The sequence below is a fragment of the Canis aureus genome, chromosome 38 (assembly GCF_053574225.1).
Source record: "Canis aureus isolate CA01 chromosome 38, VMU_Caureus_v.1.0, whole genome shotgun sequence".
Taxonomy (NCBI): Eukaryota; Metazoa; Chordata; class Mammalia; order Carnivora; family Canidae; genus Canis; species Canis aureus.
The window spans coordinates 2,152,994-2,178,278 of record NC_135648.1 but is presented as its reverse complement, the minus strand read 5'-3'; the positions used below and the strand labels follow the sequence as shown (position 1 = coordinate 2,178,278).

General features: G+C 42.9%; 3 long non-coding RNA genes across 4 annotated transcripts in view; 1 reads left to right on the top strand and 2 right to left on the bottom strand.

Moving 5' to 3' along the window:
* Nucleotides 1-3,552, bottom strand: part of LOC144307344 (uncharacterized) — a 33,830-nt gene extending 30,278 nt beyond the window's left edge. The window contains exons 1-3 of one of the 2 annotated variants that reach the window (XR_013374236.1): nucleotides 3,016-3,552; nucleotides 2,074-2,358; nucleotides 1,122-1,269 (exon numbers count right to left, since the gene is read on the bottom strand). This is a non-coding gene — a long non-coding RNA (uncharacterized LOC144307344). The remainder of the gene's footprint in view (nucleotides 1-1,121; nucleotides 1,270-2,073; nucleotides 2,359-3,015) is intronic. The other variant, XR_013374235.1, reaches the window with a different exon arrangement.
* A 7,551-nt stretch (nucleotides 3,553-11,103) lies between these two features.
* Nucleotides 11,104-14,209, bottom strand: LOC144307348 (uncharacterized). The gene is made up of 2 exons (XR_013374239.1): nucleotides 13,853-14,209; nucleotides 11,104-12,820 (listed from the first exon to the last, which is right to left on the bottom strand). It is a non-coding gene; the product is annotated as an uncharacterized LOC144307348 (long non-coding RNA).
* LOC144307346 (uncharacterized) lies at nucleotides 13,872-24,189 on the top strand. Its single transcript, XR_013374238.1, has 3 exons — nucleotides 13,872-14,163; nucleotides 15,135-15,268; nucleotides 23,573-24,189. It is a non-coding gene; the product is annotated as an uncharacterized LOC144307346 (long non-coding RNA).
* Nucleotides 24,190-25,285: the final 1,096 nt, after the last annotated feature.

Here is a 25,285-nt window from a genome sequence, read left to right as displayed (position 1 = left end):
TCCTGTTTGTCCTTGGTTTTTCCACAGGTAACGGTGAGGCTCACCTTCCACCGCAGTCCTGGGGTTGGGCCAACGGCTGGGGACTTGGGGCCCTTTGATGTCTGGAGCTGTTGAGGGCCACAGATGATGCCTAAATTTGCAAACTTTCCGGGGCTTCGAGCCTTCTGATCTGATTGACTCTGCAGATGCGAGCTGGAGGGAGCCCGCTGAAGGCCTCCTCCCTCCCTGCCCCATCTCGCTCCTCTCTCTTCCTTTTTCTTCCTTCCTTTCTTCCTTCCTTTCTTTCTTTCTTTCTTTCTTTCTTTCTTTCTTTCTTTCTTTTTTTTTTTTCTTTCTTTTCTTCTATGAGAGACAGAGAGAGAGAGAGGCAGAGCACAGGCAGAGGGAGAAGCAGGCTCCCCACAGGGACCCCGACATGGGACTGGATCCTGAGACCCCAGGATCACGCCCTGGGCTGAAGGCAGGCACTAAACCACTGAGCCACCCAGGGATCTCTCTCTCTTTCTCTTTCTTTCTTTTCTTTTCTTTCTTTCTTTCTTTCTTTCTTTCTTTCTTTCTTTCTTTCTTTCTTTTTTTCTTTCTTTCTTTTTTCTTTCTTTCTTCTTTCTTCTCTCTCTCTCTCTCCCCCCCTTCCTTCCTGCCTTCTCTCTGTCTCCCTTTCTTGCCTTCTCCCCCCCCTCCTTCTGGCCTGTCCCCCTTCCCCCCTTCTTTGGTCTTGGGTGCTACTCTCAGTACTCTTGTGTCCTGGTTACGGGGTGCTACCACAGGGAGAGGAAATGGGAGCCTGAGCGTATGATCTTGAGGCTCATAACTGAACTCCTGCGGGTCCCCCAGAGGCATGAGAAAGACAGAGGAGCGAAACGGGGCTCCTTTGAAAGAGGAACCGTAAAAACGAAACTTATGAGCCTTGTTTACCTTTTTCCAAACAACCTCAGCGTACCTACATCTGAGAAGAACTTTCCTTCTGAAGCGGTCGCTGCACGAGCTGGAAAGAGCTCGGACTGTGCCGTGGGGCCTCCCGGGCGGGCCCTCGGTGGCTGTGGGACCGCGTGCGCTGCTAAGCCCGCGTCCTCAAGGCCCAGCCGCCTGCGTCCTGCAGGTGGGCAGCCGGCCGTGCTTACCCGTTGCCCCTGGGTGTTGGTCAATCCTGATTAAACCCGGGCCGTAAAAACCTATCACAGAGTGACGGGCACGCAGTAGTGCAGGTTCCATCCGTTCTAGTTCATTCTTTCCCTACACCCAGCCCCAAACATTGGCACCAGCACAGTTCTGTAAGGAAACAATAAAAAGAGACGTATTTCCATACTACTGTCATGTTCCACAGCTTACACAAAGGAAAGCACGGACACAGAAGTGAGTGGGCTAAGGACACAATGACCAGTCAGAGGCGCCAGCCCTTGACCAAGGCTCCTCATGCCCAAACCCGAACATTAATGGCAAGACTCGAGGTCTCGCTGGTAATCAGTTTTTAAAGCAGAAAAGAGCATAAAGTTTGGAGTCAGAAAAATCTGGTCATGGTCTCAGGGTCCTGGGGTGGAGGACTCTATCCTGTCACTTACTCTCTGTATGATTTTGGAAAAGTCACGTAACCTCACTAAACCCATCTCCTCATCTGTAATATGGGACCAATATACCTAGTGTTGATCCATAAACTCAGCTAATTTAGCAGAAGCAGAAATTTGGAGCCAAAGGTGACTATGAGAACAAGGTAATAGAAGAAGGCATTGCACTGACAAAGGATGTAGGATGGAGGTTTGAGCCCAATATCCGTGGGGTTTCCGTGGGGTAACATATGTGGAAAAGGAGCCTAAAGTGAGATTCCCTCCTTTTAAATTGGGGCTAATTCTCCAAAAACCATAAACAAATCAATAGATGCTAAGCTCTCCCCACATTACAGAGCTGACCCCCATTTTCAGGAATCTACAAAGATGAGAAAAAGCTGGCTTTGCAGCCCTGAACCCTTCACCTCTACCAGGAGTTGAAGTTGAAGCGAAAGGAAGGAGAGAATTTCTCTGCAGAGGGTTATGGGAATATTGTGTTCTACCCAGCATGGGGCAGGGCACATCCCCTCACTTCAGGCAGTTGGACAGGCTCCAACAGAACCGTAAGCAGCAGATCATTAGGAGTGACATGATGTGTCCTCTGGAGTTTGGGGTTTGTAAGGCCCATGAAGAGAGGCTGTGGATAGATGGACCTACGGCCACAGAGCAGAGGACTGACCATCCAGAGATGGTGGGACAAATGCAGGAGTGTTTCCCCAGACCAGACGTAGGCTTTCGGTGGAGCCGATCTGGAGCCAATTTGAAAGCTCCTCACTCCGTAGAGGTCCCCTCATGACCAACTTTAGGAAGCTCAGTCCTGAAAGTAGAAGTTAAAACCAGCCAATCAGATAAGAAGCATCACCTACATTGGGGGAATTACAGTTAAAGATTGTCAGTAGGGGAATCTTTGAAGAACCTAAAAATAGTCAATAATGTTAATCTGCCCCAATCTAGGTCACAGGGATATGAAAATGGGCTCAAACCCCCATCCTACATCCTTTGTCAGTGCAATGCCCTCTTCTATTGCCTTATTCTCATAGTCACCTTTGACTCCAAATTTCTGTTCCTGCTAAATTAGCTGAGTTTATGTATCATTTGACTGCCAGTGTGTATTTCCCTATTCCTTACTACCTCAAACCCAGGGAAGATTCAGATCATCCCCCAAATTTCTGCCTACAAAGCCCCATTTACACAAAAGTGTTGCATGGATACAACATTCTGATTGTAAGAAAGCTTTTTGGGGACACCTGGCTGGCAGTCATCAAGCATGTGACTCTTGGTTCGAGCCCCACGGTGGGTGTAGAGATTACTTTAAAAAACTGAAATCTTTAAAAAAGAAAGGTTTTTGGAAGAAAGATTGGTTTACACTAAAGCAACACAGAGTCAGCTATTATTTTTATCTTCCCAGAAAGCATTTCTATTTTTCTGATAATAGACCCTTCCCCCATCACAGGCAAAAATGTAGTCACATGACCTGTGTCAGTTGATTGTAGCGCCCTATTTCACTGGCGCTGATGATTGGTGCAAGGGATGAACATGGAATCCAAGCAAGTCTAATTAGAACATGTCCCTGGAATTGTTACACGCACACTGGAACCCCTACAGGCCCCCTAAAAGCTCTTTCTTTATGGTTGCTCAGCAACCATGTTTCTTGCCACATAGCCAAGTCCTGCCTGCTGCAGAAAAGAATGAAGTCAAACAGAGATGAGCAAAGCTGAAAAAGAAGGGAATGAGGGAAGAAGAGAGCGAGAGATCTGGCACTGTTAACCCAGGTTTCTATTTTCAGCCCCTGCAACACTGGTTTCTGTAAATCTTTCTTAGTTGCTACAAACTCACCTAGTATCTTTCCAAATTTTGTGACCCACTAAGATCCCTTTTTTATTTAAGCTTCTTGGAACTGGATTTGTGCCACTTTCAAACATAAGACTGATTAATCCAGCAATATCTTCCAATTAAATGTTGGGTATCTCTGGCCTTAAAAGCCCTTTCCCTCCGCTGTCCCTAGAAATGTGCACCCATGCCTGTCACTAGTTTTATACTCTTTTGATGTCTCCACTCTCTTTCCTTGCTCTTCCCCTTCTGCCTTCTCTTTTCTGTTGCCTCCTAGAATAAGAAGTAAATTCCCTTCTGTATGCCAAACAGTTCAGCTACTTTTTTCATTATATCGGTCCCCAAAATCCATGTTCTCAGATCATATCCTTCACCGTAATTTATCAAGGTATTTTCCTTGTGCAGGTCAATACACACACACACACACACACACACACACACACACACACACAGTCTTGGACCACTTGTTGTCTATTAGGAAAAAAATCTAACCTAGATATTTCCTAATTTTTTGGATAACTGGTCAGGTAAATTATGTAAGTTTTCTCATTCATAAAATTATATTTCAGAGTTAAAGAGGCTATATAGATTAGCTACCCTAACCCCTTTAATAAGCTTAGAGAAGTTAAGTAGCTTGTCTGGTATCAAAAAAGGAGTTACTGGTATTATTGGGGCTCCTCATTCTTTGTCCAAGGCAAAAGAACAAGCCTTTATGGCCTTGCTTAATGCCATTATATAAGTTGGTTAAGTTTCCAAACTCAATGTTCAGAAGAACCTCTGAGTTTCAGTCCCTCAACTATAAATGATGTAAAACAGATCATAGTTCTTTAACACTTTTAAATCTGGAACCTTTTTTTTAAATAAAATCCTATACTAACTTCAAATAAAAACAAAATATATAATGATAATAATATATATATACTAATTCAGATGCTTCAAGAAACAAGATGCCAAAGATTTACTGGAGGAAACAACAATGAAGGAAAAAGGAGAATAAACTGGAGAGTTGGACTCTTCAGACCATGACGTAGATCTGACCCTTAGGAGAAAGAGAGGAAAGGAAGAAAGATCGGATGAATCGAATCTCAGACTACTGTGCAGTTCTAAGAAAGTTCCATCTGGGCTGAGGAGTCCTCAAGCCAAAGTCACCCATCAGAGGAATCTGTACCTTGCAGAAAAGACCTACATTTGTATTCATATCACATTCAATCAATGATTAGGGGCAACTCATGAAAAGGGGAGCTTTTATGGAGATACAATGGTGGATTCAGAGCGTGATGTCAGACTCATCAATCAATTAGGCTTCCTGCAACAAAAGATGTGAGTGGTGTACTTCCATGGCTACCTCAATAAGTTAAAAAAAAAATTTACAGAAATTGCATTTGGGTTCTTTTCTATACCTTCCACTTTTCTCCTTATTGTGTTTGTGAGGAAATAAATGCAATATACAGAAAAGAAACAGATGGAAGCTATATTGTTGAAAAATATACCTGATATAACAATTCACTAGTTGGGATTAACAGATGCAAAGAAATGATCAGCAAGCTTGATGGCATAATAATGGAAACCATCCCAACAGTAGTAGAGGGAGAAAAAAACTCTTAAAAAAAAGAAAGAGAGAGGGATGCTTGGGTGGCTTAGTGGTTGAGCATCTGCCTTCAGCCTGGCGTGATCCTGGAGTCCCAGAGTCGAGTCCCACATCAGGCTCCCTGCATGGAGCCTGCTTCTCCCTCTGCCTGTGTCTCTGCCTCTCCCTCTGTGTCTCTCATGAATGAATAAATAAATAAAATCTTTAGAAAAAAAAGAATTAGAAGAATCCCAATAACCTAAAATTCACAATAACTGGAATCCAAGAAAAAAAAAACAACTACCAAGCAATGCAAAAAAAAGGAAGGAAAATATGACCTATAATGAGGAAAAAAGGAAATTAAATATAAACAGAAACAGAAACAGAAAGTGATACAAATGGCAGAAGTCCTAGAAAAAGACATTTAAACCCTGATTATACACATTCTATATGTCCAAGAAACTAGAAGAAAACATCAGTCTATTAAGGAGAAGCATAGAAGATATAAGCCAACCCAAACTGAACTTCTAGAGATAAAAGAAATACAATGTCTGGTATCAAAAAAATAAATTAGGTTGAATTAAGAACTGATTAAATACTGCATAAAACAATATGTGAACTAGAAGACACAGCAATAGAAACTATTCAAAATGACACATAAAGAAAAACGGAAGGGGCCCCTGGGTGGCTCAGTGGTTGAGCATCTGCCTGTGGCTCAGGTTGTGATCCCGGAGGTCCGAGATCGAGTCCCACATCAGGATCCCCATGGGGAGCCTGCTTCTCCCTCTGCCTGTGTCTCTGCCTCTCTGTCTCTCATGAATAAATAATTCAAATCTTTTTTTAAAAACTGAAAATAAAGGGGATCCCTGGGTGGCTCAGTGGTTTGGCGCCTGCCTTTGGCCCAGGGCGTGGTCCTGGAGTCCCGGGATCAAGTCCCACATCGGGTTCCTGGCATGGAGCCTGCTTCTCTCTCTGCCTCTCTCTCTCTCTCTCTCTCTCTCTCTCTCTCTTTCCCTATGTCTATCATGAATAAATAAATAAAATCTTTTAAAAAAAACTGAAAATAAAAAAACCTGGAAGCACTGATTTTGAGGTCTACTTTACATGGACCAATCAATGTGCATGGAACTGGAGTCCAGGAAAAGGTGGGGGAGAGGCAAAAAGTTTGAAAAAATAGGGGTCAAAAAAAAAAAAGAAAAAATAGGGGTCAAATTTCCCAAGTTTGATGAAGTTATTGAGGCTAGATCCAAGAAGCTCAAAAACTCCCAGCCACAAGTAACTTAAGAAAACTATGCCAGGGTCCACCATAATCAAGTTGCTTCAAACCAGTGATAAAGAGGAGAGCTTAAAAGCAGCCAGAGATAAAAGATACATTCAATACAAAGAGATAAAGATAAAGTAAACTCAGGGGAAACAGTGCTAGCCAGAAGGCAGGGCAGCAACATCTTAAGAGTAAAGGACAAAACTGTCAGCCGAGAATTCTATACCTAGTGAGAATAGCTTTTGAACACAAAGCTGAAATACTTTTTCAGAAATACAAAAGCTGAAAGATATCATTACTACTAGCAGATGGGTGCTATAAGGAAGGTTTAAGGGGCGCCTGGGTGGCTCCATTGGTTGAGCGTCTGCCTTTGGCTGAGGTCATGATCCTGGGGGCCTGGGATTGAGCCCCACATCAGGCTCCCTGCACAGCAGGAAGCCTGCTTCTCCCTCTCCCTCAACCCTTGTTCATGTGCACTCTCTCTTGCTCACTGTCTCTCAAATAAATAAATAAATTTTTTTAAGGAGTGTTTACAAAGCCCTCTGAGAAGAATGGTAATGATAGCAGGTTGTTTAATAGAGGAGGTAGCACAGCTACCACTGAGCTCCCCACCTTACCCCTCCCTTGAGAGGCTCCAGAGATGCCTAAGGATGCTCAGAACGACCTCAGATGACTTCTAAGAGCCCTTCCAGTTCTCACTCTTTAAAAAAGCCTGATTCCAGATGATATGTTTTCTCTTGGGCCCTTTGCCTAACAGCAGAATGAATAGTCGTCAAATAAATATTAGTGAGCATGTTACAGTTTCATGATGCAGAGCCAGGAATTAATGAAATAGTTATCCAAAACCATCTTCTCTTCTGCTATTAGTGATCTATTATACTACTACTATTTTGATCACCAGCAATCAGGGATGTGGCAAAGAGGCAGAATTTGTACTGGAGGGGGCACCTGGGTGACTCAGTGGTTGAGCATCTGCCTTTGGCTCAGGTCATGACCTCAGGATCCTGGGATCGAGTCCCACATCAGGCTCCTCACAGGGAGCTTGCTTCTCCCTCTGCCTGTGTCTCTGCCTCTCTCTCTCTCTCTGTGTCTCTCATGAATAAATAAAATATTTGAAAAAAATAGAATTTGTACTGGAACTGACCGGCAGACAAAGCCAACAATAGCAAACTTGGAAATCTAGTAGCTGGAAGCATACTGAAGCTGACTCCTAATACACTGAGTGCTAGGCCAATTGTGCAAGTAGTGACACAAGCTTGAGACTCAGTTTCTTCATATTTATAATAAATATTTTGTTTAAATGACCCTGAGGTCCCTTCTGGTTCTAACGGCCTGTGAGCCTATGAGTGTGACTGAACTCAGATTAGTCTCATCCTGTCTATATTGTCTCACCCTTCTCAGTCTGACTGGGTATCAGCAGGGAAATTCCTACCACCTTAAAATAACCATTATTTTTATCATCCAAAAACTAAAATCCCACAACATGAATGGACCTCGAGCTTAATTATGCTAAGCAAAATAAGTCAGTCAGAGAGAGAAAAATATTGCCCAATTTCACTTATATATGAAATCTAAACAACCCCCTCCAAAACAAAACAAAACAAAACAAACAAGTTTATGGATACAGAGAACAGATTGGTGGTAGCCAGAGACAAGGGTGGGCAAAATGGGTGAAGGGGGTCCAAGGGTACAAACTCTGTCACAAATAAATAAGTCATTGGGATGTAATGTACAGCATGGTGTCAATGGTTAATTGCATATTTGAAAGTTGCTAAGAGAATAGATCTTAAAAGTTCTCATTACAAGAAAAACATTTACAACTGTGTGTGGTGACGGATGTCAACTAGACTTCTTGCAATGATCATTTCACAGTATATACAAATATTGAATCATGTTGTATGCCTCAAAGGAATGTAAAGTTATCAATTATATCTCAATTATAAAAAGTAAAATGGACAATGGTTAAGTCTAAATTTGTATGTCATATAAATGTATATATTTATATATCACATAACGTCCTTGCAGAGGCAATTCTGGACAGAGGACAAATCAGTGGTGGCCAGGGTTTCTAGGTGGGGAGAAGGGTTGACTGTAATTGGGTAGCACAGGGGAAATTTGGGAGTGATAGAACTGTTTCATATCTTGATTCCGGTGGTGCTTGTATGACTACTCATTTGTGAGAACCCATAGAATGGTACACTCCAAAATGAATTTTACTGTATGTAAATTTAAAACTAAGTAATTTCTAAATGAATAAGCTAATAGCTTGAGGGTTGACTCATGGTGTTTAAAGTTTATGTCATTTTTAATATATCCTAGATATATTTTAATATATCCTAGATAATTTTCCAGGCACTGATTTAGTTTCTTATTTGAATCCTAAAATCTCTTTAAGCTCTTAAAAATATCCCAAATCTTAGCATATACTTTAAGTCATGTAATGTATACTGTCAAATAAATCCGTTGTCTTAAAAATGTGATGATGTAAAAAAAATGTGACAGTGTATGGTTTTATGAGACTTAAGAAACAGATTTTTTTTTTTAGCTGTAACACACATACCATAAATTCATCTGTTTTAAGTGTACAGTTCAATGATTTTCAGTAAATTAACACAGTTGTGGGGCAGCTGGGTGGCTCGGTTAGTTAAGACACTGACTCATGATTTCGGCTCAGGTCACGATCTCAGGGTGGCAAGATGGAGCCTGGAGTGGGGCTCTGTGCTCACCAAAGAGTCTGCTGGAGATTCTCTCCCTCCCTCCACCCCTCCCATTTGTGCTCACTCTCATGCTCTCTCACTCTCTCCCCCTCTAAAATAAATGAACAAAAATTTAAAAATACTTTATTACTTGTAAAAAATACTTTATTATTTGTATTTGTGATATTTCATTTGATCTTCCCAACATGTTTATAAAGTAAATGAGGTAGATATTGGCATCCTCGCTTGCAAGTGAAGGAAACTGTTTTGAAGGGGCACAGGTATTTTTTTTTTAAGATTTTATTTATTCATGAGACACAGAGAGAAGCAGAGACATGGGCAGAGGGAGAAGCAGGCTCCCAGCAGGCAGGGAACCCAATGTGGGACTCAATCCCAGGACCCCAGTGTCACGCCCTGAGCCAAAGGCAGACGCTCGACCAGTCCCAGGGAACTTACAAGTCTGCCTGGAAGTGACCCAAGGAATACTCAATACTGATGATACTTTAGTATTTTCATAGTACCACACCTGTAAAATAACCACTTGTAAACAATCAATGGGAAGAGGAAAGAACAGGTATACAACGTTGCTAGTTCCACTCTTCTCAAATCTGAACAGGGGACACTGATTACCATTAGGAGGAACAGCAATGGACAACAGATATATAAAAGAAGTGGTGGGGGACGCCTGGGTGGCTCAGTCGGTTAAGCGTCTGCCCTCGGTTCAGGTCATGATCTCTGTGTGCTGGGATCTAGCATGCTCAGTGGGGAGTCTGCTTCTCTCTCTCTCTCTGCCCCTTTCCACTGATCATTGTCTCTCTCAAATAAATAAATAAAACCTTTAAAAGGGGGGGGGGAATCCCTGGGTGGCTCAGAGGTTGAGCCCCTGCCTTCGGCTCGGGGCGTGACCCCAGGGTCCTGGAATCAAGTCCCGCATCGGACTCCCTGCATGGAGCCTGCTTCTCCCTCTGCCTGTGTCTCTGTTTCTCTCTCTCTCTCTCTCTCTCATAAATAAATCTTTTTAAAAATTTTTACCAAAAAAATTTTAATTTAATTTAATTTAATTTAATTTAATTTAATTTAATTTAAAAGGGGGGGAAGAAGTGGTGGTGTGCATCAGCAGGAAAAGGATGGGTTTTTATTTTATTTTACTTTTTTTTTAATTTTTTTTAAGGATGGGTTTTTAAATCGAATCACACTGGACCCTGCACCCTGCTAGCTGCCACCATACACAAAACTCAATTCCAGGATTATTAAAGATTTGGACACGAGAGGCAAAAATATAAAGATCTTAAAGGAGATAGTAAAATATCTTCATGATCTTGGTGTAGGAGAGCATTTCTTTTTTAAGATTTTATTTATTTATTCATGAGAGACACAGAGAGAGAGGCAGAGACACAGGCAGAGGGAGAAGCAGGCTCCATGCAGGGAGCCTGACATGGGACTTAATCCCAGGACCCTGGGGTCACGCCCTAGGCCGAAGGCAGATGCTCAGCCACTTAGCTACCCAGGCGTCCCTAGGAAAGGATTTCTTATACCAGATACAAAAAGCATTAGCAATAATCACATGTTAAAATGTTTTAAATCTGTTCACCTAAAAGACATTATAAAGAAAGTAAAAACCCAAGGAACAAACTGGGAGAAGATATTTGTAATATGTGTAACTGACAAAAAATTGATATCCAGATACATTTAATGAATTCCTGTAAACACATATGCACATAAAGAGAAAAATAAAATAAATAAAATAAAATAAAATAAAATAAAATAAAATAAAATAAATAAAATAAAATAAAATAAAATAAAATAAAATAATGGCAAAGACATGAATAGGTATTTCCCAAAGGGCAAAGGGGAAATCCAAATTGCTCGGCCTCTTTAATTACCAGAAAAATGCAAATTAAAACCACCAGAAAGTACCATTACACACCCTCCGATAATAAAACTTAAATATTAAAGTCTGATAATACTACATGTAAGAGAGAACCCAGAGCAGTGGAAACTCAGTATAAGTTATATCTGCTGAGTGGAGAATGATTGGTATAAACCATTTAGTCTCTTCTTGCACTTGGTAATTCCACCCATCGGTGTACATCCTACACTTGAGCTGATCCCTGCCAAGTGCACCATATGCAAGAATGTTCACAGAAACTCTACGCTTATGAGCTCAAACCCAAGACAGCCCAAGTGCTCTTCAACAGCAACAGCAGGACGGATAAACAGTGATTTATTCATATAATGTAATATTATACAACGACCCCAAAAAACTATAATTGCATGAGCAATTCAGCTCAATTGCACCAACAGAGTAATGAATGAGAAAAGCAAGTCTCAAAAGAACACGTGGGGTACGATCCATTTATATCAGGACATAGCAAGCAAAAATAAGCTACATTCTTTAGGGATGCCAACATGAGGAAAATGAAGATTACCACAGAAACTCAGAGTGGTGTCACCCAGAGAGACACGGGGGGGCATCTCAGGGGGAGATGCATGTGCAGGCAACGCTCTTTCTTTCAACTGGGTGGTGTTTATATTAGCCTTTGCCTTAACTTTACCAGTTCAGTAAATAGCAGATAGCACATTAAGTCGTGAGATTGCCATTTATACATGTCAAATCTGAGCAAATATTGATAACTTCAAATGGTTCAGTATGAAATATATATTTGTTTATACATTAGGATCTGTGTATGTTTCACCATAAAAAATGAAAAGAAGGGGGGCGCCTGCGTGGCTCAGCCAGTTGAGCGTCCGATTCTTGATTTCAGCTCTGGTCGTGATCTCAGGGTCGTGAGATCGAGCCCCACGTTGAGCTCCACGCTCGGCAGGGAGTCTGCTAGAGATCCTCTCCCTCTCCCCCTCCGGCTATGTCTGCACTCTCTCTCTCTCTCTCAAATAAATCTTTAAAAAATGACAAGAATAAAGGTATGTTGGACAGGAGTGAGGAAACCTAGCTTCTAAGATGACTAATTAGGTTCCAAACTGTCTTCTGGGACCACACAGAGCTCTTTACCCCTGATCCTCTCGAGCAGCAGTGTGGGCTGGTTGTTAGGTGTCAGGGTCTGAAGAGAGGCGGGCTGCGGGTTTAAATCCCAGCCTGGCCAGGGCCCTGCGCCGCAGTGACCTGATAGCGTAATCTGTGATTGACACACCTGTCTCCTCATCTGTAGGCAGCTGCGGTAGTAGCACCTGCATCAGAGTTGCTGTAAGGTGCAGATGTAAATCCAGGGGAAGCACTCCTAACTATAGAAGTAGCTTGGAACGATGCCCGGCACCTTGCAAATAAGTGATCCGTGTTAGTCACGTTATCTGGTCTCATTCTCTTCGCTCGCATTTCTTCACGGGGTTTCAGAAAGGTGCAAAAGAAAGGTGATCTGAGTGTGTTCTGAAGGTGCACACGATCCTATGCGAAGCCCTAGGGCTGTCTTTATCCTCTTCTGTGTCCACGTTAGTGTGTCATCATTCATCACAAAGGCAGTGCCGTCGCCACGACAACACGGGAGGCGACGCAGCCACCAGGAATCAGGAGAGAAGCAGCACCGCCTTGCACACATGTCAGATGTGAGCGGAACACCTGAGTTCCTCCACAAAGAATTTAAGCCATGCTTTTCCTGGCCCCAGGGTCCTGGCGCAAAACTGAGATTCTTGAACTCACAATTATGACTTAGGAACACAAAAATGAAGTCAGAAGCGAGACTTTCTTCCAACAAACGGGCAGGCCGAGTGCTGTCCTGCTGGAGATTTCTCACGCCGGCCGTTGCGGCCTGGTACTTAGTTGGAGGGAGTCTGGAAAAGCGTTTGGGTTTTAGAGCTGAGATTAGAGCAGGTCTCCCAGCTTCCTTGGGTCTCAGGAGACCATTCCAGCTTCCTGCAAGGCTCCCACGGGTCTGAACCTCAGGGAAAAGGTGGGTTGGTTGTTAGCCTCTGCCTTTAAGGAAAAATAGAAATTAGTAACAAGCAGTTGCTTAGATGGGTAGGGACGATGTTGCCTCATGATGACAGGCATGGACCTAAAACAGAGGCCTTCATAACCTTGGACTTGATTAGACCCCCTCTCTCTCGGCAAAGCTCAAGGGACTCTTCTGGAATGCAGCTTCATTTGAATGCACTGAATTAGGGCTTCCTGAACCTTGAATGAATTGCCCTTAAGGGTTTATAATAAATTCCCACATTATCCAGCCATGGACATTTCACAGTGTCTGGCCATTAGTGACCGGACGGATCATGGACCTACCCAACCCTATTTCATGTGGAAAGAGTCTGAGCCTTCTATTTGCTATAACACTCAAGTTCATTAAAATGGTGGCCGGAACATGTGGCCTCTGTAGTTTGGATAAACAAACTGGCACAATCCTTGGCCAGTTCGGCTTTCTCAAATTCTGCCTTGATGTTATATTGCCTTCCTTTAAGAAATGGACCGGGAGGGGGGGTGCCTGGGTGGCTCAGTCGGTTAAGCATCTGCCTTGGGTTCAGGTCATGATCCCAGGGTCCTGGGATCGAGCCCCAAGTCAGGTTCCTTGCTCAGTGGGGAATCAGCTTCTCCCTCTACCCCTCCTTCTGCTCATGCTCTCGCTCTTGCACTCTCTCTCTCAAATAAATAAATAAATTCTTTTTTAAAAAAAGCTTTCCTTTAAAAAAAAGAAAAAGGAAATGGGCAGGGACAGCATTGAATCTCAGGGCAGTGAATACATAGTGAGGTTTCCAATTTTATAATCTCTCCCATAAAATATGTGCCCTAATAACTATGAGTAGAGAAAGATATTACAAACTAAGAGATAACGTCTTTTAGAAATCATTTGCTGACCGTCATTGGTCACAAGCACTTATTTATGAACCTACTCTAAAGATGCAAAGGTATACACAATCAGTAAAGCATAAGCAGGTGAATCAACCCAAGTATTTAGCAAAGGCCCCATGAGGGAGGATGGGCCTTCTTACCCCCTCCTTTTTTTTTTCTTACCCTCTCCTGATGGCAGAATAATGTGTACATTGTCATTGAACAACTCTGGACACACAGAGCAAACCAGCCATTCCTAATAACTCACGGAACCTCTTCTTCGTTCATGTGTCCCATGCGATAAGCCCCACAAGCTTGGTGTCAGCCAGCAGCCACCAGAGGTGCCCCAAACGCTGCCCCCAAAGATGATCTAGGTGGAAAATAAACAAAACAAAGCACCATAGTAACCTCCAGGAATTCTGAATGCGGGACCTGATTTTTGGAGAAGAGCAATAGTTGATAGAATTGCTGGGGGAACAGAGTGAGCTCTTAAGGTAAGTATGAAAATAGCTGTGCAGAGAAATGGCCACAGCCCCAGAGGTGTGATTAACCAAACTAACCATTTTATAGCAAGCAAAACAGAAAGTCAGAAAGAAGCCTGAGAAATGTTCATTTGTCCAGAAGTGAGAAACTCCCGTTCTTACGATTTATGAGGTAGCCAAAACCATAGTCTATTTTAAGAAAGCCGGCTCTGGGGAGGCAGTGTGTTACCACCAGGGACACAGACAAACAGAAAGACCCTTCTCGACGGGAGAAGGGGAGCACGGACCACACAGCAGAGGCGAATTTTCATTTCTTGAGCTGCAAGTCCTCCTATCTCAAGTTTACACATTAAAAAAAAAAAAAATTTCGATGTACTTTATAAAGGAAAAACCCCTCCTCTGGCTACTCACATGATCATCACATTCACAGGCCTTCACTTCTGACACCAGTCGTGTGGGTTTTCCACCCATGGAGCAATCCTCCCAGGCATCAGCTGCTCAAACTAACCCACCAGTTGAGGTCTGATGCTCTCTACCTATGCGCAGCATCGATCCCACAAGTTGGGAGCTGAGTTCACAGGACTGCCCGCACTTCAGGTGCTAACCCAGGTCCCAGGATTTCACCTCTGCTTCTGCACAATCGACCATAGGTCAGGGTTCCCATGACTCCTTCTTTGGATTCAGTAACTTCCTAGAATGACACACAGGACTCAGGGAAAGACTATTTACGTTTGCCAGTTTATTAGGGCCTACAGATGATCATACAGGATACAGATGAGCAGCCAGATGAGGGATACATGGGCGCGAGGTGTGGGAGGGTTGCTGTGTGCGTGGAGCTTGGGTGCACCATCCTCCTGACCCATGAATGTGTTCACCAACCCAGAAGCTCTGTGACCCCCGTCCCTTTGGGATATTTATTTATTTATTTATTTATTTATTTATTTATTTATTTTTAAGGATTTTATTTCACTTATTCATGACAGACACAGAGAGAGGCAGAGACACAGGCAGAGTGAGAAGCAGACTCCGTGCAGGGAGCTCGATGCGGGACTCAATCCCAGGACACCAGGATCACACCCTGAGCTGAAGGCAGATGCTCAACCACTGAGCCACCCAGGTGCCCCCTTTGGGATTTTTACAGAAGCTTCACCACATAGTCGTGAGGAACCATTAACTCCATATCCAGCTCCTCTCCCCTCTCCAGAGAATGGGGGTGGGGCTGAAAATTCCTGGTATCTAATCAGGGCTCTGTCTTTCTGGTGACCGGCACCCATTCAGGGGCCCACCCAGAGTCACCTCATTAGAACAAAAGACACTCCTGTCACCCAGGAAATTCTAAGGGATTTCGGAGCTCTGGGTCGGGAACCAGGGGCAGAGACCCGTGTAAATATACACATTTTTCTCTGTTATTTCACACCCTTAGTATGACATTCACCTTACTTAGTACTCAAAACAATATATTTTAAAAATATTTTATTTATTTATTTATTTCAGAGCAAGAGAGAGAGTGAGACACAGAGCCTGAGGGTTGGGGGGGCAGAAGGAGAAGCAGGCTCCCTCATTGAGCAGAGAGCCCCCATGTTGGGCTCGGTCCCAAGACCCTGAGATCATGACTTGAGCCAAAGGCAGATGCTTAATTGACTGAGCCACCCAGACGCCCCCAAAACAATATTTTTAATGACTATTTATGTAAACCTTTCAAACTCTCACTTATAAACCATAATCTTATCAAGTATTTTATAAGAAAATACATTGACTGATATCATCATCTTGATGTGAATGTTTTGCAGAAGAAAATGCTTCCGGTAGATAAGAACGTAGAGGGTAAAAACACACATGAGCCCTGGGTAGTGGGTAGGCACTATTTTGTTACCTCTCTCAATTTTAATTTATTTAAAAGTTGCCAAAGAAAAAAAATAATAATAATAAATAAAAGTTGCCAAAGATTTATTTAACTAATAAGTTCAATATTACAGCACAAAGTCAACTAAGAATCTTAGAAAATATAATTAACATATTCAGAGGCCATACTATAACAATATTAAGAAATTGTCAGAAATACAATAACTTCTTAAAACTTTACATAGATCATAAAATTGCATTAACTCTGTAGGTCCACATAATGTGCAACATGTCCTAAGGTTGATATAAAAGAACCAATATATATAGATACCACTTATTTAGGGGCACTTGGGTGGCACAGTCAGTTGAGCATCTGACTCTTGGTTTCAGCTTGGGTCATGGTCTCAGGGTCCTGGGATCGAGCCCTGCATCAGGCTCCACACTCAGCAGGAAGTCTGCTTGGGATTCTCTCCCCCTCTGCCTCTGCCCCTCCCCCTTGCTCATGCTCTCTCTCTCTCTCTCTCTCTTTCTCTCTCAAAATAAGTAAATAAAATCTTTTTTAAAAAATAGCTTTATAGAGTTTGGGACAAAAGGATTTCTTCCAACCTTTTAAACGACAAATCCTTTTGTCGTTTTTACCTTTTTTACAAAATAAAAAGTTGGGCCTGAAGTCTCTTTATTTATTTGTAATCAAATTTAGATCGATTTTTTCTCCCGTTAGCAGTCTGAATTTCCTAGAGATTTACTGTACGCTAGTGGCCACTTGTGTTGACATCCTTTCTCCTTTTGAAAAGCAGTCCCAGGCTAGCTCCTGGGGGCTGGTGGGGACTGAAAGTCTGCCCTGGGACACCAAAGTGTCACACAACACAAACTGCCCATCATGAACACGGTATTATCTGAACCACCAAGTATACACCTGAGCGTGCCTCACATCAATCCGTTAGGAAACAAGTGGAGGATGCCAGACTGGGCCTGAGCAGGTGCAGAGGATCAAGCAAGCTGCATAGGTAAGTGGCTTAGTAACTGCTCCATATGCTTCTCCATCTCTTCCCTTCACCCCACACCTATGGGCTCCTGGTGAGCTCCCTCTAAGCCATTCATGGAGGAGGAAAATATATGGGATTGGATCTGTACTCGAGCTCTAACGGGAAAAGAATGGCCTCTCTGCTACAACCCACTCAGTGGCAGCTTTGAAGTCCGGATGACAGAAAATCTCTCTGCTGGGAAGCACCCCAAGCAGCACACCAAGTCGTCCACTTTGGAAGACGGCCTGAGGAACACATCTGCACTACTTAGGAGCGACATCTAACACGTCGGCTGCCTGGTTGGAGCCTTAAAAACAAAATTTGAAGATTGGTAAAAGAAAGTCTAGGAAACTAAATGAAATGGCAGAGTATGAAGATATTTGTGTTTCGTGTAAATGTATTTTAAAACCCAGGGGTCCCTCAGCTGTGACATGCACCTACTACGTGCGGAGCATTCACGGGGCTCCTCAGCACCAGCCGGTGGGACCTGGAGGCAAGGGGGCCAACGCGAACATGAATTCTTGCCACCTGCTGGCCCATGAGAGATGAAGTCCTTCGTCTCTGACCCAGGGCTCTGTGTCTTCTGTCCGCATCCATGAAACACGGCAGACAGAGCTGTTAGCTTGCAAATGGGGAAAAAAATCTCAGATCCTTGACAGTTGTTAACAGTTTTGACCATGAAGACGAGAAGCTGCCAGAAACACGGCTTTCCAGAAGAGAAAGTACAAGAGGCCGTTGTGGGCTGCGTTAGGGCGTAGGAGAGGCTCCCCGGGATCTGAGAGCAAGTGCTCTCATCCAAGCGATGGGCAAGAGCATGGGTCCCCGCTCTTCCTTCTGTCAGTGGGGCTAAGATTGAAGCAAGCTGCCCAGGGGTGTTTGGCTGCTGTTCGTCTTCCTTTGAGTGGGAGGCGGAAGGGCTGTGACGGTGCCAGTGCTCCAGCCAGCCCCCACAGCAGCAGCCACTTAGTCAAGACACTGCAGAGCTGAAAGTCATGTTAGCAGGAGGAGAGAAATAGAGCTTTGGGCAGACAAACCAGGAGTCTGTCTGCTTGGTCTTGGGCTACCAGCAGTCATTTAAAACTAAAAATAAGTGCAAAGCTTTGCTTCCTGACACACAAGCCTGGTTGACTCATTGCCTTCTACCCCAGAGAGAAACACTATCTTTATCTTTTTTGGTTATGACAGTTGTTTATAGGAAGCCTCTCTATGAGGTGACATTAAGCTGACATCTGAATGACGAGAGCCTGTAAGTGATGATCAAGCGGTAAGCATTCCAGGCAGAGAATGCCGAATGCAAAGGGCCTTCACTGAAAATGAGCATGGCATGTTCTGGGAACAGGGAGGACTGGACGCGGGGAAGGAAGACAGGACAGGAATCAAGGACAATTCCTCTGGTTTTAGTCTGAGCTAGGAAGTGGACAGAGATGTTCTTAACGCAACATGATCACCAGTGAAGAAGCAGTTGTAAGCAAGGAACCAGTTCTCTTTGGCCATATTGAGTTTGACATGGCTCTTAGATGTCTTCGTGAAGAAGTCATATAGGTACTTAGATTTATGGATCCAGGTTCTGGGAAGAAATCAGGACAAGAAATAGAGATTTGGGAGGACTTGGCATCCAATTAACATTTATCGGGTGTTTACAATGTGCCAGACACTATCTAAGCAATTTATGAATATTTCCTTAGTTACACTCTCAAAATCCCTATGAAGTTGGCGCTGCACGATTATCTTCATTTTAATGATGAGGAAACAGAAAATTTCCCCATAGTTTTCAACCAGTGGCAGTAAAACCAGAAGAAAACCCCAGGCAGCCTGACCCCAGAGCCCAAGCTCATTACCACCTGGCTACACTACCTGGTATAGGATGGCATTTAAAGCCACGGGATCAGATGAGGTTCCCCAGGGACAGTATGTAGATAAGGGGAAAAGTACATGAAGTAGAGCAGCATCCGGTTATGTCTCTTCAGAACACCCAGCTCCCTCAGTTTGCTTCTGTACTTAACAGACAAGGTGCTAATTTATTTGTTTGATCTGTCTCATCAAGAATGTGCCTGTCAACAAGACTAAAAGGCAACCTACAGAATGGGAGAAGATCTTTGCAAATGTCTTATCAGATAAGGAGCTAGTATCCAAAAATCTATAAAGAACTTATGACACTCAACATCCAAAAAATCCCAAATAATCCAATCAAGAAATGGGCAGAAGACATGAACAGACATTTCTCTGAAGAAGACATACAAATGGCCAACAGACACACAAAAAGTGCTCAACATCATTCAGCACCAGGGAAATACAGATCAAAACCACAATGAGCTATCACCTCACACCAGTCAGAATGGTTAAAAATAACAAGTGATGAAATGACAGATGTTTCAAGGATGTGGAGAAAGGGGAGCCCTCTTACACTGTTGGTAGGGATGCAAGCTGGTGCAGCCACTCTGGAAAACAGTGTGGAGGTTCTTCAAAAAGTTAAAAATAGAGCTTCCCTATGGCCCAGGAATTACACTCCTGGGTATTTTATCCAAAGATACAAACATAGTGATTCAAACTGACACCTGCACCCCCAATGTTTATAGCAGCAAACTATGGAAAGAGCCCAGATGTCCATCAATAGATGAATGGATAAAAAATATGTGAGATATACTCAGCCATCCAAAAGAATGTAATCTTGGGGCAACTGGCTGGCTCAGTAGTTAAGTGACCAACTCTTGATTTTGGCTGAGGTCATGATCTCAAGGTCAGGGGATCGAGGCCTGCATTGGGCTCTGAGCTGAGTGTGAAGTCTGCTTGGGATTCTCTCTCTCCTCCTCCCTCTGCCCCTCCCCCTGCTTGCACTCTCTCTCAAGAAATAAATAAAATCTTTTAAAACATGAAATCTTGCCATTTACAACAATGTGGATGAAACTAGAGGGTATTATGCTAAGCGAACTCAGCCAAAGAAAGACAAAAACCATATGATTTCACTCATACATGGAATTTAAGAAACAGATGATATAGGGAAAGGGAAGGAAAAATAAAAAAAGATGAAAATTGAGAGGGAGGAAAATCATTAGAGACACTGAACTCCAAGAAACAAACTAAAGGTTGTTGGAGGGGAGGTGGGTAGCTGGAAAGGGGTAATTGTGTGTTAGGCATTAAGGAGGGCACTTGATGTAATGAGCACTAGGTGTTATATGCATCTGATGAATCACTAAATTCTACCCCTAATAACTAAGAATACAATATATGTTAAGTACATGTTAACTAAATTGAATTTATTTTTTTAAGATTTTATTTATTTATTCATAGAGATACACAGAGAGAGAGAGAGACCCAGGCAGAGGGAGAAGCAGGGTCCATGCAGGGAGCCCGACGTAGGACTCGATCCTGGGCACTAAACCGCCGAGCCACCCGGGCTGCCCACTAAATTGAATTTAAATAAAGAATTAAAAAAAAAAAAAAGACGTGCCTGTACAGGTGACCAACCCCAGTTCTCAATGCAGGTCTACCGGCTGTTGTAAATGAATGGAATACCATTCTCATCTGTAATTGCTCTCTTGTGGCTGGTTTGATTCTATCCCCAAAATATTGTTTCCCTTTGATTGATAAATGTATAATGGATGGACCAGCAGTGACCTTCCAAGATGCTAATACTCTGTGGGGGTCCGACCAGAAGCAGCCAGCAGGCTTTCCTGGGCATCTCCTTAGCCACGATATGTGCCGTGCCAGGAATTCTGGAAAGTGTGGTTTCCATGTGGTTTGCTAAAAAAAAAAAAAAAAAAAAAATTCAAGGGGGAAATAAAATTCTGAACTGAAAATGTGTAACTCAGAATTTTCCTCAAATGACTCATACTGTTTCAGCAACTATGCATAAGCTTTGGCAAGGCCAAGACTGTGTCCTTGGGAAGAACCAGAGCCACTGAGCAATGGCAAGTCCAGGGATGGACTCCATGATCCAACCACGAGGGATTTCCACAAAGTGGCTTCTTTCTTTAGTATCGAATAGTTGGTACATCAACAGGGCACATTAGATGCTCCAAGTCTTCCTCTCTCCTTTTTTAGTTTTAGTCTTAGAACAAAGGATTCATTTATAACTTTTGTTTCAGTTATCGTATATGTTTGTGAACAGAGACCACATCTGCACTTTTCATTGCCATGCCACTAATACCTAGCACAGTTCCGAGCACACAGAAGCCCTCAACAAGTATTTGCCAAAGGAAAGTGAGTGGAAAACACTGGACGCAGATGAAGCCGCTTCCAGCAACTCCAACTATATGATCATTATGATCTTGACGTTTGCATAGCATTCACAACAACTTTGACAGAGAAACTTGAGAAGATATTTCAAAATTATTGATCTGTGATGATAGTTTACTTTCATCCCATGCCCACCGCAATTAATATAAATACTGAAGCACATTAAAGCATCTTATCTGAAACTCTCCACACTTGGTAAAACTGAATTGCCTCTGTTCTATTGATCATGTTGGCAAGAAATTTGTGATCAAAGATAATTTATATTGGAAGCTGCTCCTTTAATATCAATGGCGTTTAATGATAAAATCTCATTGGAAAGGCCCTTTATTATGTCATTATGAACATCTCATCGAATCAGTAAGAGGCCATGTAACTGCGTTTGCATAAATCCTATATTTAAGGCCATCTCACAACATCTAAGAATCTCACAAATGACAATTTGAGACAGGTGGTGCAACCCTACTACAAGAGCAACAATGACTTTACCAAACTACTTATTATATTCATGAAATTTAGATCGCTTAACAATTTCGATTTCTTGGATGGAGTATCTTAGTGTTAAGTTTGGGCCCTTCAAAATGTCACAAGAATACAAAGTTTCTTTTAGGACCTTGCCACTCAGAGTAGTTCTGCAGAACGGTGGCAGCAGCATCTGGCACTATGGACTGAATTTTGTCCCCCCACCCCCGCCCAAGTCCTATGTTGAAGCATCTGTGATGGTTTGGGAGTTGGGACTTTTGGGAGGTAATCAGGTTGAGGTGAGGTCATGAGGGTAGAGCCAGCATGAGATTAGTGTCCTTCTAAGAAGAGGAGGAGACCAGAGCTTTCTGTCACTGCCAAGTAGGAACATAGTGAGAGGGTAGCCATCTACAAGCCAGGAAGAGAGTCCTCACCAGCTCGTGACTGTGCTGGCACCCTCATCTCATCTTAAGAACTCTGAGAAAATATATTTCTGTTAAAATAAACCGGAAATATATTTCCAGTCTATGGTCTTTTTTTGTTTTTTTTTGTTTTTTTTTTATGGTAACCTGAGTGTCTAAGACACCAGGGAGCTTGTTAGAAATGTTGAATCTCAGGCCTTATCCCAAACCTGTTGAATCAGAATCTGCATCAAAACCTACTTCCAAAAAAAAAAAAAAAAAAAAAAAAAACCTACTTCCAGACAGAATAAAAATCACCTGAACATTTCAATCCCAGCAAACAGGTTCACTGGTGTCAAACACTTCAAGATGCTCCCAACCAGAAATGCCAAACTCTGACCAGTCCTTGAAAAGGAGATCTTCAGGGACAGCTTCCTTTTTAACTGGGTCTCATCTTTGAGGTCTGAGGTTCCATGTTAAGATGCAAGTCAATAGTCCTTTGATCTTAACTCTAGGGAACAAACTGAGGGTCGCTGGTGGGTGGAGGTGGGAGGGGGGAAGGGGTAATTGGGTGATGAGCACTAAGGAGGCACTTGATGGAATGAGCAGTGGGTGTTATATGCAACTGATGAATTGCTAAATTCTACTTCTGAAAATAATAATACACTATAGTTAATTTAATTGATTTTAAATTTAAGAAAAAGAATAAGAAAAGATTATAGAAAATAGTCCTTTGACAGCAGATTTGTTTTCCACTTTATCAAAGTATAATCGACAAACAAAATGTATGTGTTTTAGCGTACAACGTGATCTGACACATGTATGGTTTGTGAAACGATTGCCACAGTCAGGTTAATACACCCATCCCCACAGTTACCTCGTGTGTGTGCGCGCGTGTGTGTGTGTGTGTGTGTGTGTGCGATGAGAATGTCAGGTCTGCTCTCTTAGCAAAGTTCAGGTAGGCCACACAGTGTCATTAACTGTAGTCCCCACGCTGTACGGCTGACCCCCAGGGCTTATTCATCTCATAACAGAAAGCGTGTACCTTTAGCAGCGGCTCGTTATTGCAGTAACAATTTTCCCCATCAACGTCACCCTAAAATCACACATTCTATGTCAAATAGAAGCAACACTAACAGGACCTTAAAAGGAGCGAAAAATGCCACTAAGTGAAACCATCTGTCTCTTGACACATTCAGGCCCATTCATGCAAATTTCCAGCTGTCAAGGCGTGGACGCACCACCAGACCCCCCTTTCCCAGGCTTTCTCCGAGTTCCCAGCTCCACGGCACTCTTTAAGGGATCCAGGGGGATCAGCGGGGACTCACCTTTTTTTTTTTTCCTGAATCACAAATGCCAATACTATTATTTTTATTACTAGATCTGTACCTAGAACTAAGTAAGCTTATGCATGTTTCAGGTTTGTTTTTTAATAGATTTCATTTCTTTTTCTTTCAGTTTTACTGAGATACAACTGACATACGATACTGTGAGTTTAACCCATACGGCATAACTGCTTGACCTACGATACGTTGTGAAATGATGATCACAGTGAGTTTAGTCAACATCCATCATCATCTTGTATAGATACAAGAAGAAAAGGGGAAACAGGAAAAATGTTTTTTTCCTTATGATGGAAACTTTTATATATCTAAAAAATATATCCTACAGCAGCGTTAACTGTAGTCATCACGCTATGGTTACAGCCCAAGTACTTATTCATCTTACCACGGGACGTTTTACCTTTTGACCAGACTTTATCTTTTAGAGCAGTTTAAGGTTCACAGTGTGAAAATTAATAAAGAGAAACCTCAGTGAAGGGGACTCTGGGTGCTAGAAGGAGGGTGTGGAAGGGAGAGCCCGCCGCTCAATGTGGATTCCAGGAAGAACCGTCAGTCACAGACCCTAATGGAAGAACCTCACTGGAGGGGCACGTGGGTGGCTCAGTCAGTTAAGCGTCTGATTCTTGATTTCCGCTCAGGTCACGATCTCAGGGTCCTGGGATCAAGCCCCACGTTGGGCTCTTCTCTCAGAGGGGAGTCTGCTGGAGATTCTCTCCCTCTCCCTCTGCCCCTTCACCCTCTCCAAAATAAATAAATAAATATTAAAAAATTAAAAAAAAGTATCTCACTGCAAAAAATCATTGGTTACAGGCCTCGATAAAAAAAATGCCTGTATCTTCTACAAGAAATCAACCAACCCCTCAACTCAGCCACTGAGAAGCTGTCATTATCCTAAACTTTTGCTTCCCTCTGATGGACATTTGTTCAAACAACCCCTCCCTAGGGGCACCTGGGGGGGCTCAATGGTTGAGCACCTGCCTTCTGTTCAGGTCATGATCCCAAGATCCCAGGATCAAGTCCCACATCGGGCCCCCTGCAAAGAGCCTGCTTCTCCCTCTGCCTGTGTCTCTGCCTCTCTCTGTGTCTCTCATGAATAAATAAAATCTTTTTTTTTAATTAAAAATATAAATAAACTGATCCAAACAGGGGCACCTGAATGGCTTAGTTGGTTAAGCATCTGCCTTCCTCGGGTCGTGATTTCAGGGTCCTGGTGATGGACTCCCTGCTCAGTGGGGAGCCTCCTTCTCTCTCCCTGCACCTGCTCATGCTCTTTTGCTATTTCTCCCTCAAATAAATAAATAAAATATTTTAAAAAAATTTTTAAAGATTTATTTATTTATGATAGACATAGAGAGAGAGAAAAATTTTTTTAAATAAAAAAATAAACTGACCCAAACAAACAAACAAAAAATGTATAAGGATTTGCTAACAACTGAGTTTATGTCTCCCTTCCCAGAGCCCCGGCCCTGGGTTTTCCCTTTGGCCTCATTTCAGAGGCAAAGGCTGGAAAATCACACGTGGGCAGGAATGTTTAGGAGAAGTCCGGCATTATCCTGACAGCGCAGGAGCTGAGTCCGTCTTCCGTAATTCGGGCAGGACTTCCACGGAAAAAGTGCGTCCTCCAGTTACAAACGCCCTTCGTGCCATGAGAAATGGTCAGGCTATCACTTCTGCTTTCAGCAAACCCCAAGAGAAAATATGATCCCACAGATCAAGTTATGGAGACCTGACCTTAAATCTTTGAATTCCTGGGGCCGGAGTTAGTAGAGGAGGAGATCTAGGAGGTTAAAGACCGGGTCCTCAAAGGCCCACAGAGCTTGGGTCAGTG